The sequence below is a fragment of the Mustela lutreola genome, chromosome 4 (assembly GCF_030435805.1).
Source record: "Mustela lutreola isolate mMusLut2 chromosome 4, mMusLut2.pri, whole genome shotgun sequence".
Lineage (NCBI taxonomy): Eukaryota > Metazoa > Chordata > Mammalia > Carnivora > Mustelidae > Mustela > Mustela lutreola.
Window position 1 is genome coordinate 97161378 of NC_081293.1, and position 20893 is coordinate 97182270.

General features: G+C 38.5%; 1 protein-coding gene across 15 annotated transcripts in view; it reads left to right on the top strand.

Moving 5' to 3' along the window:
• Positions 1 to 20893, top strand: part of SUGCT (succinyl-CoA:glutarate-CoA transferase) — an 811293-nt gene that overhangs the window by 259556 nt on the left and 530844 nt on the right. The window lies entirely within an intron of this gene.

Below are 20893 nucleotides of genomic sequence, written 5' to 3' on the forward strand. Positions count from 1 at the left end.
AGAAGAGTATGAGGGACCTTTTGGGGGGTGAGTCTTGTTCTGTATCTTGAGAGGGATTTAGGTTTCACAAGTTTCTGTATACTTAAATTTTGTGCATTTCTTTGTATAGAAATTTTACCTAAGGAAAAGAAAAATTTAAAAAAGTGTTAACTCTAAATAATTATACATCTGCTAAAATGGGGGGACAGATACTGATGATCTGCAACCTACTTTGAAGTGTACTGTAAAAGAATGAAGAGAAAAAGAGATGTATTGATGGGTCGATAGAGGGATGGGTATGTGATAAAAATGCAGTGTAATGTTAATTGTAGATTCTAGGTAGTGGGTATCTGGGAATCATATACTTTCTTCAAACTCTTCTCCATATAGGAAAGTTTTCATGTTAAAATGTAAATAAAGAATAGTCTGAGGACTTGAAAAAAATATTATGTGGCAAGTCTGGAAATCAGATTCTTCTCTCTCTTCAGGGTTTGCTGTTGCTGTTAGCCTAATGATTTTTCTGAGCTAAATCTGTAAAGTCTGTATTCTTCATTGTATGTGACCTCTGTTAGCAGGGTGATCAGTTAATGATTGGACAGAGATTTGCATAAATGCCTGGAACCAATAAGATTCCCAGTTTCTGCCGAGGGTCTCCCCACGTGTGCTGGGACGTAGATCTTTCACACTCAGCCAGGCAGTTGACAACTCTGCCTTCTGCTCCACTTCCTGCTTGCCCAGAGCTTCAAGGTCAGTCACAGCTGAGAACAAGGGTCTTCTCAGCTCTTTTCTGAGCATGTGCACAGCCCTGGTAAAGTGAACAGCCCCATACCTGTCAATGGACCTTTTAGATTTCCAGGAATATTTTGATGTTTTTCAAAGCTCCTTATGGACATTTCTTTCATTCCCCAGATTTCCCTTGATAGGCTTTTTGCTTAATCTTTTGTTTGTCCCAATTGTTAACCACTGCAGTGATGCTTAAACATCTAACAAATGCCTCCGGAGACAAGGCTGTTCACACAGGGAACTCCAAGTCAGAGTCAGGTGAAAAGAAGACTTCCTTAAACGGTGTGCTTGTCATGATGAGCACTGCATGATGTATGCAGTTCTTGAATCACTGTCTTGTCCACCTGAAACTAATACAGCACTGTATGTTAACTATATTGAAATTAAAATTTTAAAAAAGTTAATAAAAAAGTGTTCAAAATGGGGTCTTCCAGGTAGGTCAAATACTGACAATTATCTGGTAATGAGACTTTGGAAGTTCTAACCCCATTCTGTAACCTCTAGTGGCTGCGAGACTCCTGGTTTTCACTGTGATTGCAGACTATTGATTTTCAAGGCTCCTGTGTACCTGGGAGCTGTGGGATGGGAATAGGTCAAGTTAAAATGCCATAAAGCTAACTGTTCTTACTGTGATTTAGGTGTTTTTCTGAAATAAATGCTCTCTGGATTGCTGTAAGCCTTCGGTTAATATTCAGAGTCCTAAAAAAATTTTTTTTTCAGAGTCTTGAAAAGGTTGTTATCGACCATTTTTGCCAATGATTTTATTGTTAGTGGAGGAGAGGATTTGGGGGGTCTTTAGTGTTCCTTCTTTCCTTCCTTCCTTCCTTTATTTATTTATGTATTTTAATGTGACTTCAACATGTGGTTTTTGAATAAAGTGTATTTTTTTGTTATTTTTTAAAATTTTAAAAAGATTTATTATTTATTATTATTTATTTGACAGAGAGAGAGAGACGGAGATCACAAGTAGGCAGAGAGGCAGGCAGAGAGAGAGAGGAAGGGAAGCAGGCCTCCTGCTGAGCAGAGAGCCCGATGCGGGGCTCAATCCCAGGACCCTGAGACCATGACCTGAGCCGAAGGCAGAGGCTTAACCCACTGAGCCACCTAGATGCCTCAAGTGTGTGTGTGTGTGTGTGTGTGTGTGTTTTTAAAGATTATTTATTTATTTATTTGACAGAGGGAGACAGCGAGAGAGGGAACACAAGTAGGGGGAGTGGGAGAGGATGAAGCAGGCTCCTTGCTGAGCGGGAATCCTGATGGTGGGGCTGGATCCCAGGACCCTGGGATCATGACCTGAGCTGAAGGCAAATAAATGCTTAATGACTGAGCCACCCAGGGGCCCCTGTTTGTTTTGTTTCTTTAAGTTTTTATTTATTCATTTTTTTGAGAGAGAGAGAAAGTGTGAGTACACAAGCCAAGAGGAGTGGCAGAGGGACAGGAAGAGAGAGAATCCTCAAGCAGGCTTTTCGCTGAGCAAGGAGCCAGATGTGGCGATCCCAGGACCCTGGGATCATGCCTGAGCCGAAATCAAGAGTCAGACACTTAACAGACTGAGCCACCAGGCGCCCCTTGGGTGAAGCGTGTTTAAAGGATGGAGGGGAAAGAACTTCACAGTAGTTTTGCCTCATGACTTCACTATTGTTTTTGCATGATTTCTTATTTCTTTCTCTTTCCTTTATGTAAATACCAGTTTCTGTTTCTTTATTGAGGTAATGAAGAGTGTGTAACCTGCCTCCTAAACAGGGAATAGCCAAACGGCGCGTCCTTTGAGTTGTATTTTATGGTTTACCTCTGGAGGGACAAGATGCGTTGTGTTGGAGAGGCATTACTGGCTTTTCCCCCAACCCTGCCCCGTCCCCCCACAATCCTACTGGCCTTTTCTTTTGGGTTGTATCTCATCCCCAAGATTCTACTTCACTTCTTATTGAGAGATACCAGTTAGAATTTTCGGAATTTTCTGGATTCAGTTTCTCTCATCTCTGCAGTGCTGCTTCTGCTTCTTCTTCTTCTTCTTCTTCTTCTTCTTCTTCTTTTTTAAATGTTCTCTCATTTTATTTTATTTTTTAAAAATTAATTTATTTATTTTCAGGAAAACAGAATTCATTATTTTTTCACCATACCCAGTGCTCCATGCAATCCATGCCCTCTATCATACCCACCACCTGGTACCCCAACCTCCCACTCCCTCGCCACTTCAAACCCCTCAAATTGTTTTTCAGAGTCCATAGTCTCTCATGATTCACCTCCCCTTCCAATTTACCCCAACTCCCTTCTCCTCTCTAAAACCCCTTGTCCTCCATGATATTTGTTATGCTCCACAAATAAGTGAAACCATATGATAATTGACTTTCTCTGCTTAACTTATTTCACTCAGCATAATCTCTTCCAGTCCCGTCCATGTTGATATAAAAGTTGGGTATTCATCCTTTCTGATGGAGGCATAATACTCCATAGTGTATATGGACCACATCTTCCTTATCCATTCGTCCGTTGAAGGGCATCTTGATTCTTTTCCTAGTTTGGCAACCATGGCCATTGCTGCTATAAACATTGGGGTACAGATGGCCCTTCTTTTCACGACATCTGTATCTTTGGGGTAAACACCCAGGAGTGCAATGGCAGGGTCATAGGGAAGTTCTATTTTTAATTTCTTGAGGAATTTCCACAATGTTCTCCAAAGAGGCTGCACCAACTTGCATTCCCACCAACAGTGGAAGAGGGTTCCCCTTTCTCCACATCCTCTCCAACACATGTTGTTTCCTGTTTTGTTAATTTTGGCCATTCTAATTGGTGTAAGGTGATATCTCAATGTGGTTTTAATTTGAATCTCCCTGAGGGCTAGTGATGATGAACATTTTTTCATGTGTCTGATAGCCATTTGTATGTCTTGATTGGAGAAGTGTCTGTTCATATCTTCTTCCCATTTTTTGATATGTTTGCCTGTTTCGTGTGTGTTGAGTTTGAGGAGTTCATTATAGATCCTGGATATATCAACCTTTTGTCTGTACTGTCATTTGCAAATATCTTCTCCCATTCCGTGGGTTGTTTCTTTGTTTTTTTGACTGTTTCCTTTGCTGTGCAAAAGCTTTTGATTTTGATGAAGTCCCAAAAGTTTATTTTCGCTTTTGTTTCCTTTGCCTTTGGAGACATATCTTGAAAGAAGTTGCTGTGGCTGATATTGAAGAGATTACAGCCTATGTTCTCCTCTAGGATTCTGATGGATTCCTGTCTCACGTTGAGGTCTTTTATCCCTTTTGAGTTTATCTTTGTGTACGGTGTAAGAGAATGGTCAAGTTTCATTCTTCTACATATAGCTGTCCAGTTTTCCCAGCACCATTTATTGAAGAGACTGTCTTTTTTCCACTGTATATTTTTTCAGGTTTGTCGAAGATTAATTGACCATAGAGTTGAGGGTCCATATCTGGGCTCTCTACTCTGTTCCACTGGTCTATATGTCTGTTTTTATGCCAGTACCATGCTGTCTTGGTGATCACAGCTTTGTAATAAAGCTTGAAATCAGGTAACGTGATGCCCCCAGCTTTATTTTTCTTTTTCAATATTTCCTTAGCAATTCGGGGCCTCTTCTGATTCCATACAAATTTTTTGATTATTTGCTCCAGCTCTTTGAAGAATACCGGTGGAATTTTGATCGGAATGGCATTAAAAGTATAGATTGCTCTAGGCAGTATAGACATTTTAACAATGTTTATTCTTCCAATCCAAGAGCATGGAATGGTCTTCCATCTTTTTGTGTCTTCTTCAGTTTCTTTCATGAGTGTTCTGTAGTTCCTCCAGTACAGATCCTTTACCTCTTTGGTTAGGTTTATTCCCAGGTATCTTATGGTTCTTGGTGCTATAGTAAATGGAATCGATTCTCTAATTTCCCTTTCTGTATTTTCATTGTCAGTGTATAAGAAAGCCATTGATTTCTGCACATTGACTTTGTATCCTGCCACGTTGCTGAATTGCTGTATGAGTTCTAGTATTTTGGGTGTGGAGTCTTTTGGGTTTTCCATATAAAGGATCATGTCATCTGCCAATAGAGAGAGTTTGACTTCTTCATTGCCAATTTGGATACCTTTTATTTCTCTTTGTTGTCTGATTGCTGCTGCTAGGATTTCTAATACTATGCAGTGCTTCTTGAAAGGAGCTGAATGTTGATATCCTAAATCTTCAATCTCTTGTCTCTGACGGCCCTTATCAAAACTTGTGGTGTCCTCCGTTTGACTGCTGCTCACACATTTTTGTTCTTTTTTTTCCTTTTTGTCTCTATTTTGTTAGGTTATGGGGGTAGAGGTTTAGTGATTCAGTTTCTTCTTTGCACGGATTATTTGAGATTATTCAGAATTATTTATTTTAAAATAAATAGTAAATGTCTGTCAAATGAAAATTTTGGTTTTAAAAAAGTAAGTGTGTAGGCCTTTCTTTCTGGTTGTAGTTCGTTAATAAGGCCCGTTGCTTACTGCAGTCACACCTTGTTTGTGCCATCTCCATGCAGGATGTACTAATATTTCTTCTCAGTAGGAGGAGTCTAGTGGGACATGTCAAGAAAAATAAGACATAGAATCCATTTTGTTTTAGCTCTTTAAATACAAGTTATTAGATTCTTCAAGAGTCACCTCCATCCTATAATAGTTTTATGCTGCAGGTTTGTATGATCCTGAATGTGTCTGGGTATATAATACATAAATAATAGAAATAAAAATACTACTAGTAGTAGTACTAATAATAAGGAGTAATGAGAAACTTTTGATAATATTTAAATGGTATTTTTGTGCAAGAAGATTATAAGGCAGTTGTATTATTTAGATTTATTTGCCCAAGTCTTATAGAATGTTTTCTTTTGTTCACATGGTTAGAATATCGAAATGTGAATATGTCATCTTCACAATTTTATGTTCTTTTAAACTCCAGTTCCTTAAAAAAAAATCTACAAAGCATTACCAGTTTTGCTTTTGTAAAACAAAACAAACAACCCGCTCTCCAAAGAAACCCCTAAATTTATTGATTTGTTGTTCAGAAAAAATGATAAAATTCAGTAATTTCTAAATCGGTGTGATGAGGTTATTTCATTGTCTCAGGAGACTCCCTAGACCCAGTGGTGTTGTTCTGGTGTGGATGTAATGAAACTTAATACATTAAGGATTATATTGGCAAGTCCATAATATGTCATTCCCCTGTCTCTCTCACTGTACCAGATATCCTAATTATTAAGAAATCACAAGCAGACACACAAAAATTCCACCGAACCAGATAACGATATAACATCTGGAAAAATGGTTTTGGTTAAGGAAGAAAACAATGAATGGTCTTTTTTTTTTTTTAATGCTAATCATTTGTGTTTAAATTTATCTTTAATAATACATTTTTAAAAATAAGCAATTATTTTATTTTTAAAGATTTATTTACTCATTTTAGAGAGAGAGAGAAAGAGCACACATTAGAGGGGAAGGGCAGAGGCAAGAGGGAGAGAAAGAGAAGCAGACTCCCTCTGAGCATAGAGCCTGATGCAGAGTTTGATCCCTGGACCCAGTGATCATGACCTGAGCTGAAACCAAGAGTCAGACGCTTAACTGACTGAGACACCCAGGTGCCCCTGGACAGTTATTTTAGAAGAGATGATGAACTGAACTTAAACATGCAATACATCATACAAGTGCAGCTGATTATATATACCTGGAGTAAATGTAGCTCCTACCTTCAAAGGAGGAGTCTGTATAACTCTAGAAATTTCTTGAGTCCGATAATTAAGACATGGACTCTTATTTAATCATGGTGGTATTATTTTTCTAAAAACACCTAAGATATTTTAAATATAAGCACTGCCCTGTCATATATTTATTTTCATATGTCCCTGGGCAGCCTGTTTTAAGAGTTTTATGGGCATGTGGCTTTTCTGATAGACTGAATATGTTTTTCAGGATCTTACATAATCTAGTGACTCTCAGAATTATGTTGTCAGGAATAGAATTTTATTGGTTGTAGGTTTACTCTTTGCATGCTTATACTCTTCATATATTTATAATTTAAAAAGTGAAGAGCTATTTTAAGGTGGAAGGAAGTGAGCTTAGCTCATCTTGAGTTGTCCTTTGAGAGAACCTCACTCTCAAGGATTTGGCACAGCCGATCCACTTTATTGGATAGGAAGAGTTCATGGGTTACCAGTTTCAGTCAGGTTCTCCATTTTATGGAAAAGAATATTCCCCAAGTGTTTAGAAAGAAGCATGTGAAAGAAGATACAAAGCTTTGGCTTTGTGTCTAAGATCATACATTTAACTCACAATTATAGTGCCAACAAAATGGCTTATGGGAATGTATTGAGGAATAAAGTGTTACAGCTTATTGAGTCTACTATATTTGTGTTAATTCAGATATATTCATGAGATAAAGAAGCCAATAAGTTTCAAATGTTCATATAAAGTTGAGTATTTCAAAGTTTATTTCCTACTGCTTTGATTAGCTGTATTCTTAAGACAAGTTGTAGTCTTTCCTTATTATTCACATAAAAGGTAGCATTTATGAATTACACGATTTACGTCAATGACTTCATTGATATCTCACTTAACTAATATGATTAATTTTTATGTTTTGATTTAAAAATCAAATATTAAATTGTGGCTGTTTACAAAGAAACATTTTTGTTTTTTTCTCTGCTTATAATAAGGGGTTTGCTTTCTATATCATACATAGAATCTCTAAATTGATATTTTTACCTAATGATCCAAGAAAACACATGTAATGAGTTGTTTTATAGATACATTTATTTTAAGTAGAGAAAAATACAGATGAAAATAGCAAAAAGCTGAAATAAAACAAGAGAACTTAATTTAGGTTTCATGCTTAGAAATGTCTGAGACCATATTCTTTGAATATATAACCTTTGATGAAATGACAAATTGGATAGTTTGAAAATTACATTAACTCTTTGAAGTTGTGATCACCTAGCTTTTGTCCATATCTTTGAAAATCATTTAAGTGCTGAAACATACATGGTTATATAAGTTACAAAGGCAACTACTGAAAAAAAAAATACTTTATCTTTGTAATATCTCATATTCCAAGATAGATTAAACTCATTTATTCATTTTATTGAATATAGAGGGGATACGTGGGGATAGGCTTTAATTAAATAATACAGAAATGAGTAGAAGTCATCAGTATCTTAAGTCCTGCAGAATGGAGATTTATAACTCTGTGAGAGCATTATGTTGGGGGATTTGATGTAGTCATGGTCATCAGGGAAATTTCTCTGTGGAAGTGATAATGAGTTGAGCTCTGAAAAAAACACTGAGAATTACTAGGCAAAGGGTAAGGAGAGTCATATTTCCTCTGCTTGGAATTATTTTTTTACATATATGTATGTAAAAAATAATTTATATATATGTATTTTATTTTATATATATAAATATATATTTTATAAAAATATTTTATTTTATATATAAATTATATTTTATCTCATATATATGTGTACATAGACATACACACATATATATATATTTATATATATATATATATATATATATATATATATTATTGACATGTTCATTTTGGCCTGAGAGAGCAGCTCTAGTTCATGTTCTTTTTCATACAAGAAAGCTAGAACCCATGGAGGTTAAGTGACTTGCCTAAGATTCATAGCTACTTCTGAGAAAAATTAAATTATGATCAATGTCTTTTCTAGTAAGCCAGGTTCAAGACCTACGAATAACAGAACAAAGATGCACTTAACTTCTTGTTCATTCATTTATTTACTCAACTTAGAAAGCACCACTGTGTGGAAGAGTCTGTGCTACTTGCTGTGAAAGATACGGAAGCGAATAATAGGTGGCATTTGCCTTTAGGGAGCTTATCATCTAGTAGGGAATATAAAACAATATCTGAATTTATAGAGTAAAATTATACATGTCAACAGAAAAATACAGATAAAATATGGGAATTGAGATGAGGAAAGAATTACATCCATTTGGGATGAGTCTGTGAAGTCTTCCTGGAGAGAATGATAATTGAGCTGGGCTCAAGCATGAAAATGAAGGGCATTTGATGCAAAATGAACTGCGTGAGCAAAGAAGAAGGTCATCAGGACATCAGCCGTTAGTTCTCGTTAGGTGATACTAAAATTGGTCAAGGGAAAGATAGTGGGAAATAAATTTGGAACATGAAACTTGATTGTGGATAAATACTAAGGTAAAGGAGAGCCATTATTAAAAAGGGGCATAAATAAATCATAACTGTAGGTCAATGCTAAGGGTACTGGGTAGAAGATAAAGAAAGATTGAATGCGTAGTTGCTCTAAGCGGGTGCTGGCGATAAAAAGATGAATCCATACAATTTAAGAATAGGAGTTAAGTGTGCTGTAGGCAATGTGGAGAAAACCAGGTATGAGAGTTTCATGCCTAGGTTAGGGAGATAGACCTAACCTAGGCATGAGTTCTCCTGTGGAGAGTTTTCAAGGGCTATGTAGTTAGGTGGAGTTTCAGTCGTTCATCTCTTTGGACCACTGCGTCACTCCAAGTCAATCATGATCCAGCAGTTGACAGTGGAGTCTTACTGAGCCAGGTGTTATGGCTATGCCATGCGTCCTTTAGCTTACAAGGCTGCCCTGGCTCCCTCAGGTGTTCGTTCACCAAAGGTTTACTGAGAGATTACTATGTGCCAGGCACTGTGATCAGGTGTTGAGTATCCTCAAGGGTCTTATGTCTGGCATGTGAAACCAAATAATTAAAAATACAGTGTGATCAGTGTTAATGATAGAGGAGGGGTACTGGGAAGTATGGGAGATAAAGCCAGGGCTCTCTTCAATGATCGTTACATTTTAAGGAAATTGAAAATAGTCCAATTAGCTCATATTTGAGTTGTCAGTGCCAGAGTCATTAATGGCCACTAGGAAAAAAAAATCCATATTACTTCTGAAATGCATGAAATTTCCTCACTGCATGAGGGGTAAAGAGAGAAGGAGGACTCATAGCTGGTTGCATGGCCTTGGAGTCCCACTGTTCTGGTTGGATTTCAGTCAGTACTTACTTGCTGGGTGACCTTCTGTAAGCTACTTAATGTCACTGCCCTCAGTTTCTCCAGCTGTAAATGGGGGAAAATTAGATCCACCTCTTAGTCAGACTTTAGTGAGATGAATATCTGAAGCATACTAAATGTTCAATGAGCGACATCTTTTTTTACAAAGATACAGTGCTTGTAAGAGAATGGAATCCAACCAGCACCTTAACCTACATGTAGTATATAGACCCCACGTTCACTGATTACTGTCCTTGGGCAAGCAACCTGAACTTGTGCTGCTTCTCCCAAACACAAAAGGGATGTGTTGACCCATCGAAGTTTTTAGTAAAGGTCTAAATATTAATTCTACCATATAGTATCTTTTTTCACTTTTAGAGAAGATGCTACATCAAGAGTTTTCTATTTCTTTACTCAAATTTATTTTTCTACAAAGTTGAAAATGCTTCATGTCTCTTTCTGATCTTTTTTTTTTTTAATGCACGTGGCTGTTTACAGCTTTTAAGGTGATGTGTGGACATTTCTCATGAAACTAATAATTTGTATCACTTTATAAAGTATTGCCCGAGTCCTTTCTTGCCAATCTTCTTATGACATGTAGCAATTGTTAGGTGGGATGGATGCATATACAGATGCTTAACCAGATTTTATTGATTATAAATAAAATAGCTTAAAAATAAAACGTTAAAAATATAACGACTGCTGCCATTTTCACAAGAAATTCAGAATAAAGAAATATGGGGTTTTCTCTTAGGGACGGGAACATGGTTTGATTCTTTCTTCACTGCATTTAGACATAGATGCAATCTAGAAAGCCATTTTCAGAACTGTTGCAGTACAAAATAGAGTAAAAAAGAGCATTCGGAAGATAGGATTGGAGATGATCATGCTTTCAGAAAGGCCTTGATACTATTCTCTTAAAAATGAAATAGCTGTAGGGCATATCAGTCTTCTTAGTAAGCTCCAGTGTTTGTAAGAAATGCCATGCTATTTATTTCTTTATTTAAATTTTATTTAATTATTTAATTATTTTATTTTTTAAAGTTTTATTTATTTGAGGACTAGAGAGAGAACATGAACAGGGGGGAGGTGCAGAGGGAGAAGAAGCAGGCTCCCTGCTTAACAGGGAGCAGGGAGCCTGATATGTGACTCGAACCCAGGACCACAGGATCACGAGCTGAGCCAAAGGCAGATGTCCAACCAACTGAGCCACCAGACACCCCTTTAATTTTAATTTTTAAAAATTGTGTTCAATTAGCTAACATATAGTACATTATTTCTTTTAAATAAACCTAAATCCAACTCTGAACTCCCATCCCACTAGCTTGAAGGGAATTCCGTTTCAGTCATAAGGGCACTCCTTCTCTCACTCACAAAGTTCTGGCGTCTGGTTCCTGGGGCTGTTGCACAGAACAGTGTTCAAGGGTGATCCTTGGTCTATTAGTCCAAATTAGTTTCCAGTTTGATACCCATTGTCCACCAGTTTCTCTCAACTCAGTGTTACTGGCATTTTGGGTGGAAAAGTTTTTGTGGTGTCGAACTGTCCTGTGCACTGTAGGGTGTTTTTGGCATCCCAAACTCTCACTCTTTTTGACGATGACAACAGCAACAACAAGAACACCAACAAAAGCCTCCCCTACCTTTCCAGAGTCCATTAGTGGAGCCCCCTAATGTGTGACTTTCACCTCACCAGCCAATCCTTTGGGATCTGATGGCGATGTAGCTACTGCATCGCCCAGTATGTGGGGGACCCAGGGGTCTCAGGTGCTCCTGTGTGGCCACCTTGCTAGTGTTTCTTATGGACACCCAACCTCTTTCCTGGAACTCTGAAAGGGGGAGACCTGAGATCCTTTTACTGAAGATCCCACAGACCTCCAGCCCTTTATCAAGCTTGGGACAATCTTCTTAATTCCTCTTGCTGCTTGTGCCACGCTTGTCCCCACCTTTATCTGTGACTCTCACACAGAATGCATTAGCTTTTATTGTTGCTGTTTCTATAGCACAAGGCTTTTGGAAAATTCTGGCAAAGAAAGAACGTTCTCTTTAGGCAACTTCTGCCTCAGCCCTGCAGCCCACACTGTGGCAAAGGAGTGCAGAAGGTCTGGTTATCCATTCTTAGAAGGTAGAAGTGGAGCGTAAGAAGGCAATCAAAAATGCAAACTACCAAATGTTGTTTCAGTCTTTTGCATCATTCAACAATAGTAAAACCAAAAAGCTAGTTAAAATCTCAGTGAGTTCTTTATAGATCCTGGATATCAACCTTTTGTCTGTACTGTCATTTGCAAATATCTTCTCCCATTCCGTGGGTTGCCTCTTTGTTTTGTTGACTGTTTCCTTTGCTGTGCATAAGCTTTTGATCTTGATGAAATTCCAAAAGTTCATTTTGTTTCCTTGTTGCCTTTGGAGACATATCTTGAAAGAAGTTGCTGTGGCTGATATCGAAGAGATTACTGCCTATGTTCTCCTCTAGGATTCTGATGGATTCCTGTCTCACGTTGAGGTCTTTTATCCATTTTGAGTTTATCTTTGTGTACGGTATAAGAGAATGGTCGAGTTTCATTCTTCTATATATAGCTGTCCAATTTTCCCAGCACCAATTGTTGTCTATTTCCCACTGTATATTTTTTCCTGCTTTGTTGAAGATTATTTGACCATAGAGTTGAGGGTCCGTATCTGGACTCTCTAATCTGTTCCACTGGTCTATGTATCTGTTTTATGCCAGTACCATGCTGTCTTGGTGATCACAGCTTTGTAATAAAGCTTGAAATCAGGTAACGTGATGCCACCAGTCACACAGAAAACTGATAATCATATCAAAAAATGGGCAGAAGATATGAACAGATACTTCTCCAATGAAGACATACAAATGGCTATCAGACACATGAAAAAATGTTCATCATCACTAGCCATTAGGGAGATTAAAATGAAAACCACATTGAGATACCACCTTATACCAGTTAGAATGGCCAAAATTAGCAAGACAGGAAACAACGTGTGTTGGAGAGGATGTGGAGAAAAGAGAACCCTCTTACACTGTTGGTGGGAATGCAAGTTGGTGCAGCCTCTTTGGAGAACAGTGTGGAGATTCTTCAAGAAATTAAAAATAGAGCTTCCCTATGTCCCTCAATTTCACTGCTGGATATTTGCCCCAAAGATACAGATATAGTGAAAAGCAGGGCCATTTATACCCCAATGTTTATAGCAGCAATGTCCACAGTCGCCAAATTGTGGAAAGAACCAAGATGCCCTTCAGCAGACGAATGGATAAGGAATGTATATGGTCCATATACACTATGGAGTATTATGCCTCCATCAGAAAGGATGAATACCCAACTTTTGTATCAATATGGATGGGAGTGGAAGAGATTATGCTGAGTGAAATAAGTCAAGCAGAGAGCCAATTATCATATGGTTTCACTTATTTGTGGAGCATAACAAATAACATGGAGGACATGGGGACATGGAGAGGAGAAGGGAGTTGAGGGAAAATGGAAGGGGAGGTGAACCATGAGAGACTATGGACTCTGAAATACAACCTGAGGGTTTTGAAGGGGTGGGGGGTGGGAGGTTGGGGTACCAGGTGGTGGGTATTGGGAAGGGCATATATTGCATGGAGCACTGGGTGTGGTGCAAAAACAATGAATACTGTTACACTGAAAAGAAATTTAAAAAAAAATCTCAATGAGTTATCTCAGCCTATACCCAACTATGGATTTTTATATCACATCCCTCGAAAACAAATGTTCCCTTGGGTTATGGACACTGGGGAGGGTATGTGCTATGATGAGTGCTGTGAAGTGTGTAAACCTGGTGATTCACAGACCTGTACCCTTGGGGCTAATAATACATTATATGTTAATTTAAAAAAAAAGAAAGAAAGCAAATGTTCCCAACCTATCTGTCTGGTCTGATTTCTTCACCACAGAGAATCAGAGCTCCATAACTTGGGTAAATAGGACATGGCTGTGGGTTAAGCTGAGGCACAGAGAATAATTGGGTAGGTTTGAGGGCATATGTACTTTTTTCCATTGGAGTTGTTTTCTTAAAATAATTTTTTATTTTTTAATTTTTTATCCATTTATTTATTTATTTATTTATTTATAAAGATTTTATTTATTTATTTGACAGAGAGACTGCAAGAGAGGGAACACAAGCAGAGGGGGTGGGAGAAGGAGAAGCAGACTCCCCACTGAGCAGGGAACCCGAGGTGGGGGCTCGATCCCAGGACCCTGGGATTATGACCTGAGGCAAAGGCAGCCCCTTAACCAACTGAGCCACCCAAGAGCCCCTCATTGGAGTTTTTCAACTGAACAACAGAATGCAGGGAACTGTTTGAACTGCTATCATTCACAATTCTCCTGGGGATGTTACTTTCTAGTTTGATAAGAGAGAAGTTAATTTGTTCCATGCGATGAATTCCTTAGGTCTTTAGGATTTATTTTTCTTGACAAACCCTTTGGAGTGGTTAGTGCTTGTCCCATTTATCTGGTCCTGTTGTCTTGCAAAAGAATCAGAACAGTGGTTTACAGATGGCTTGTCATCTGTTAAAGGAGGATGATAATAGGTAACAGTGGTTTACAGATGGCTTGTCATCTGTTAAAGGAGGATGATAATAGGTACCTAAGCCCACGGGGCTGGTAAAGCTTAAAGGAAGTAATGTATATCAAGTACCCAGAACACTGCCTGGCCCTCAGTAAGTGCTGTGTAAGGGATCATGTCTAGGGGTCCTGGCCCTATGCTAAGTCCTTTACATCTTTGTGCTGTCTCATTCATGCTCCCTGAAACTTCCTGAGATGGGAATTAGTAACCCCATTTCAGAGAGAAGGATATGAGGCTGAAGGAGTTTTCTACTTGCCCAAGGAAGTACAGGCTGTGAGTGGAGTAGTGGGTGCTGGTTACAAGTACAGAAGGAAACATTCTCTTTGTATTTGGGAGCAGAGTGGCTTGGGCCCACCGTATCGTCAAAGCCTCTGTGAGTTTTGGTTTCTACGTGCTTGCACCCACTTTTCAACTGCAAGTAGAAAAATGAAGTAGAAATCTAATCGGAACTGTCCCAAGGTTAAGAGTGGAAAAAAAAGAATCTGGTTCAGTCTATTGAGTAACATAGAGTTTGCACCTGGAATATATTTGTTTGAGTCCCCCTTACACACCACTGAAAAATATGCTGTAATGATAGGCATTTAATGAAGCAGGCTAGTGGGCACGTTGGTAATAGGTTAAATTTTATTTTCCTTAGGGTAATTATAACAGGCTTATACTATATTGAGAGAATTCTGGTTTTGGAATTGAAATTAGTTTAAATACAAATCACTGGAAAAACACAAGTCAGAACATTTTCACATTTTAAAAATTAGCAGATGTTCTTGTAGAAATTCACATTTTATATTATCACATCATGCTCTGAAGTAAAATAAAAGCAGGATCTCCTATTATTTTGGGTGTGGATAATGATTTAGTTATAAGAGATCTTTCTCTCTCTATTAAAAAGTCTCCCATGGTTCTTAGTGTCATATTTTTACAAATTAAGAACTTTAAAAATAGGAGATGTTCATTTATCAATGAGAAAAACCATGCTTCCCTGTCTTTTTGTCGACAAGTCATTATCAGACTTCTCCTCTTGTTATTGTTTTAATATGTTTCAAGATAATTTATTTTTGTAAGGAAGAGTTATTTGTGACCACTATTAAGACTAACTTAAGTAGATTAAAGTGTAAAAATATTTTGCAGATTCCTTTGCAAAGGGTAAGACTTTTGACTATGGAACACATGCATCAAGTTTTGTGTTTTGGCTTTAAAATCAACAGCAAACATTGATAACAACTAAAATTCTGAAAATAACTAAATTTTACTTTGTTAGATCTGTACTAAGTGCCAGGTTATATCCTAAGCACTCTATCTCATTAATTCCTAATGACAAAGCAGTAAGGTGAATATGATCCCCATGGTACACATGAAAGAACTGAAGAATTAAAGAGGTTACATGATTTTCCCAGAATGTTGACAAATGGTGGAGCAGGGGTTTTTGAATCCCAGACCTCTGTCATTAGCCAGTTTCCTCAACTACTGCATTATGATATGACTGAGCTAGAAGTGCACAGGCCATTATGGACATACAGAAGTAGACACTTCACCAAACCTGGGAGGCTTGAGTCTTAAAGTACATAATGAGCTTAGGGTGTTTCTGGAGGGGACAGGGAGAATTTGAGGGGGGCAGGGAAGGAAAGGAATTCCAGGTAGAACATTGTGCAAATAGGAGAACTTATCACTGTTACTTGCAGTATACTGAGAGTATTAAATGAGACAGGGGACGATGCCAGTGAGGTCAGGTCCAAACCGTGGAGAGATCTGTGTTGAAGAGGTTAAGCATGTTCTTATAGGATAGAGAGATACTGATAGGTTTCAGGCATATAACTGGCATGGCTGTGTTTGTGTTTTAGGTAAATCACTCTTAAATGGGTGAGGAAATGGTTTTCATAGACAAAACAGGAGGTGGGGAGACCAGTTTCCGTCTTCTGTGAGAAGAGGATGAAGACTTTGGATTAGGTCAGTGGTGCTAGAGTATCCATTTAGGATGTATTTAGATACTGATTTGCAGTATTTAATCGCTCTTAGCTCTGGGTGATGAGGGAGATCAAGGGATAAACAGTAAGTGACAGATTTCCAGCCTATATAACTCTGTGGATTGTAGAGTCACCAGTTAAAACTGAGAAAATAGAGGAGGAGGATCAGGCAGAAGGTACAATGAGTTCATGTTGGGTTGATACAGCCAAGTGGTAACAGCCAAAAGAAACTGACTAAACGGGTCTGATATTGTGGGCAGGGATTTGAGGTAGAGACAGGGTTAGGAATCATAAGCATTTTTGGTAGCTGCAACTATTAGAGTGATCAAGATCATGGTGCATGTGAGAATAGTGAGCTATTGATGGGCTATGGGGCACTTGGGTTGGGTGAATGAAGGGGAGCTGACTAAGGAGACAGAACAAGAATAATCAGAAATATGATGAACCAGTGGCATCAGAGAAGCAGAGTTTCAGGAAAGTGATAAACGGCTGTGCAGTGCTTTAGAGCGGTGTTACAAGAGCTTGGAAACGTCCACTGAAGGAGACAGTGGAGACAACCGGCAACTTTTGCAAGAAGAGATCTAGTGCAGTGGTGTTGACAGAAATCATGTCACACTGGTTTTAGATATAAACGTTAGGCTGGCAATTGAGACGGCAAGTTCGGAGTTTTCTTTTGCGTATTTTGGTTGATAGGATTGTGTAGTACTAAATGTGAATGTGTGTATGGACATGTCTCTCTCTGTGTGTGTATGTATGTGTGTATATGTGTAATGTTCTTGTACATGTAGTTTTTTTTTTTCCCCAAGGGAGGGAATAGAATTTAGCAGATTTCTAGGCTGTGCGAGACGAGGCCACCGAGAGGGAGAGGTTAAAGACACAGGAGAAGCTATGACCAAAGTGCAGGCCCCAAGTGAGGTCCTAGGGCTGGATTAAAGAGATGGGGATCTGATGTGGGATTACAGGCCATTCCTTTCCTGGAGGAAGGAAGGGGAGGAATAAAGCTGGGTGTACTTGTAGATGACTCACAGGTCATGTGTGTTAGTATAGTGATAATACAGCTTGCTGGTTTCAGCCATCTGGAGGAAGAAGGAAGCCATGACAATTCTTGAACATGAATGTGGTGAGAAATATAGAAAGTGGCAAAGCTTTGTTACTAGTCTTGAAGTGCTGGAGTTCAGAACAGCAACAACAAACCCAAAGAATTGTGCTTGGTATTGTGTCTTAGCTCCTAGTGACCACAATGCAGATGGTCATGCAGGAACAAGCTCTTGACCAGGACTTTGAGCTTTGACTTTGGTGACCTTGTTTATATGTGCTGAGACAGGGGTTCAAAGGAGGTATTTCCTTTAGACCAGTGGTTTTCAAACATGACTGCTAATAGGAGTCAATTGGAGAGATTTAAAGAAATAATGACACCATTGTCACCCTCTTAGCTTCTGGATTCAAACTGATTTTGGGTGGTACATGGTCACCAGTATTTTTTAAAGCTCTGCAGGTGATGTGACTATGTGGCCAGGGTTGAGAACCACTGCGTTAGACCATTGGTCAGCAAATGTTTCCTGGAAAGGGCCACATAATAAGTAGTTCAGACTTTGTGGGCTCTATAGTTCCCTTTGCAAATACTCAGCTCTGTTGTAGCTCAACAGAAGCCATAGATAATACTTAAATAAGCTAGCTTGGCTGTGTTCTAGTACAACTTTGCTTATGGACACTGAAATGTGAATTTTGTATAATTTTCACATGTCACAAAATAAAGTTCTCCTTTTAATGCCCACTCCCCCTCTACCTGCCATTTAAAAATGTAAAGACCATTATCTCATGGGCCATATGGGTGTGGGCTGCAGTTTGCTGACTCCTGCTTTATACCTTTCCTGCTCAAAGTGTGGTCCTAAACTAACATAAGCATCACCTGGAAGGTGGTTAGAAATGCAGAATTTTGAGCCTCAACCCAGGTTTTCTGAATCATAATCTGCATTTTTTAAATGATTTTATTTATTTTATTTATTTATTTGACAGAGAGAGAGATCACAAGTAGGCAGAGAGGCAAGCCAAGAGTGAGAGGGGGAAGCAGGCTCCCTGCTGAGCAGAGACCTGACCTGAGCTGAAGGCAGAGGCTTTAACCCACTGAGCCACCCAGGCGCCCCTCGTAATCTGCGTTTTTTTTATTTTTTTTTTATTTTTTTTTTAATTTTTTTTATTTTTTATATACATATATTTTTATCCCCAGGTCTGTGAATCACCGGATGGAACTAGAGCGTATCATGCTTAGCGAAATAAGTCAAGCAGAGAAAGACAACTATCATATGATCTCCCTGATATGAGGAAGTGGTGATGCAACATGGAGGCTTAAGTGGGTAGAAGAATAAATGAAACAAGATGGGATTGGGAGGGAGACAAACCATAAGAGACTCTTAATCTCGTAATCTGCGTTTTAACAAAATTCTCAAGTGGGTTATATACAGATTCACATCTGATAATCATTCATATGCTCCAGGCCATCCTACTTCCTTTCCCCCCCAGCTCAGAAAATAGGGCACCTTCTTCATCTAGTTGTCTCAGTGACCTTTTAATGAAAGCTCGAGAGCATTTGAGGAGAACGCTGTGGCAAGAAGCTGTCATCTGGGTGTTCTGAATTGCTTAACAATTCAGATAGTCTTGCTTTAAGTCTTAGAACTTTTAAGTGGAAGGTTAACATTCTTCTATGAAAACAAGGACTTTAATTTCTATTTTAGCATATATAGAGGTTCTGTCTTCCCATAGAACAGGCATACTGTGGTCCCTGGATGCAGAACCAAACTTTTCTGTAAGAAACACCTTGAACTTATTTAACAGCCTCTAACAAGAACTTTTTTGAGACTTGAGAAGACTACACCCAAGAGCATATCAGAGGTCATCTTAGCCTAGTCTTGTGGGAGGAAAATCATGGAAATCACAGATTAGTCTCTACACTCGTAGTGAGGCCATTACCCAAGTTCTGAAGTGAACCTCACTTTTTTGCATTGCAGAGATTCAAAAAGTGAATTATTTAGCAAATAGTACTTCCTACTAAGACTCATTTCAGGTAAATTGGAAAGAACATTAAAGTGGGAATCAAAACATCTTTTATCACAACTCCGACATGGGGAGGCTCTGAAAAGTAGGGACAGATTATGATGCAGGTGAGCTCCTGCTGTGTGTTTATGAGTCGGGTTAAGGCTGTGTATTTGTGGGTGGACAAAACAACTGTTAGGATGGTCCAAAACAGTCTTCGGGGTGAAGTATTTGTTCTATAAGAAAGAAACAATTTCCTTTTATCTTCGGTTATTACACTTCAACAGATTTACTTCCCATTTGACTCTGGTAAGAGTAAGATTAATAAGGGAACTGTAGTGAGACTAAAATGTTAACTCCCCCAAGATGTGGAGAAAAACCACATGCATACAAATGTGTTTAACATGGATTTTCCCACATTATTTACTTTGGCTAATTTCCTTTTAAACTCACATATATGTGTAGACTTGGACACCTGTTGAAGAGAATATTAAGCCTTGACTTATTTTGTTCATTCGTCTTTTTTTTTTATTACCTCATTCCAACTATTTAATAAGACAGTGGCCATCCCTTCTTTCTTTCGGCCATATTTGGACAAACCGAGATTAAAAAAAAAAAAAAAAGATCAGACTCTTAACTTTTATGCCATCCTTACATGATCATCAGGGAATGACCCCCTCTGACTTCCTACATTTCCTTTCAACAAGTTTGATATTGTAGACATTTTACAATGTGAACACTAACCTGGTATTAAAAAAATAATATGCAGATGATTGACCTTACCACTGGAGGCATTAATGTCATGCAGCTTTGAGGAGTTGAAAGCTCTGGTGATAAATTACTGAAATGGTTAAAAATGCATGCAGAGTGGTCTTTCTCAGCCTTATTCCCCAGCACACCTCTGTGATGTGTACATTATGCTTTGGCCAAACCAGACTGTTCCTCAGAGGAGTGTGCATTTTTCTGTGGTTGGAGCTTTGCTTATAATATTCTCTATATTTAGAAAGCCCTCTAGCCACCTTTTACTGACAAAATCCCATCCATCCTTCAAAGCTGAGCTCACAAGCCCCCTCATTCACATATCCTTCTCGATCCTGCCAACTGGATGTGATATTTATCTCCGTTGAGCCCTCAAAGCACTTTGTATGTACCTCTCTTATGGCACTTAGCTCATTCTGCCTTATGGTTTAGTTATTTGTGACCTTGATTTCTTCCCTCTGCTAGGCAGTTGGAGAGTGGGGACTATGTTTTCTTTATTCCTGAAACTCTTGAAAGTTAATGCTCCTGTTTCTTCAAGAAGATTGTTCTTGAGGAGCCTAAGGACAGACTGGTCAGAAAAAGAACAGGTTATATCAAGCATAAGTTTCTTTTGTCTTTTGGATAATACTGATCAAAAGGGAGTAGATTACTTTAATATGGGAATTGTGTCTATGTTAGAAGTAGACATATGATGATATGTGAAGTAGGTGAATTAAGAGGCACGAGGAGACTGTAGAGATCCATGAGACAATGAGTAGGAGAAAGAAGGTCAC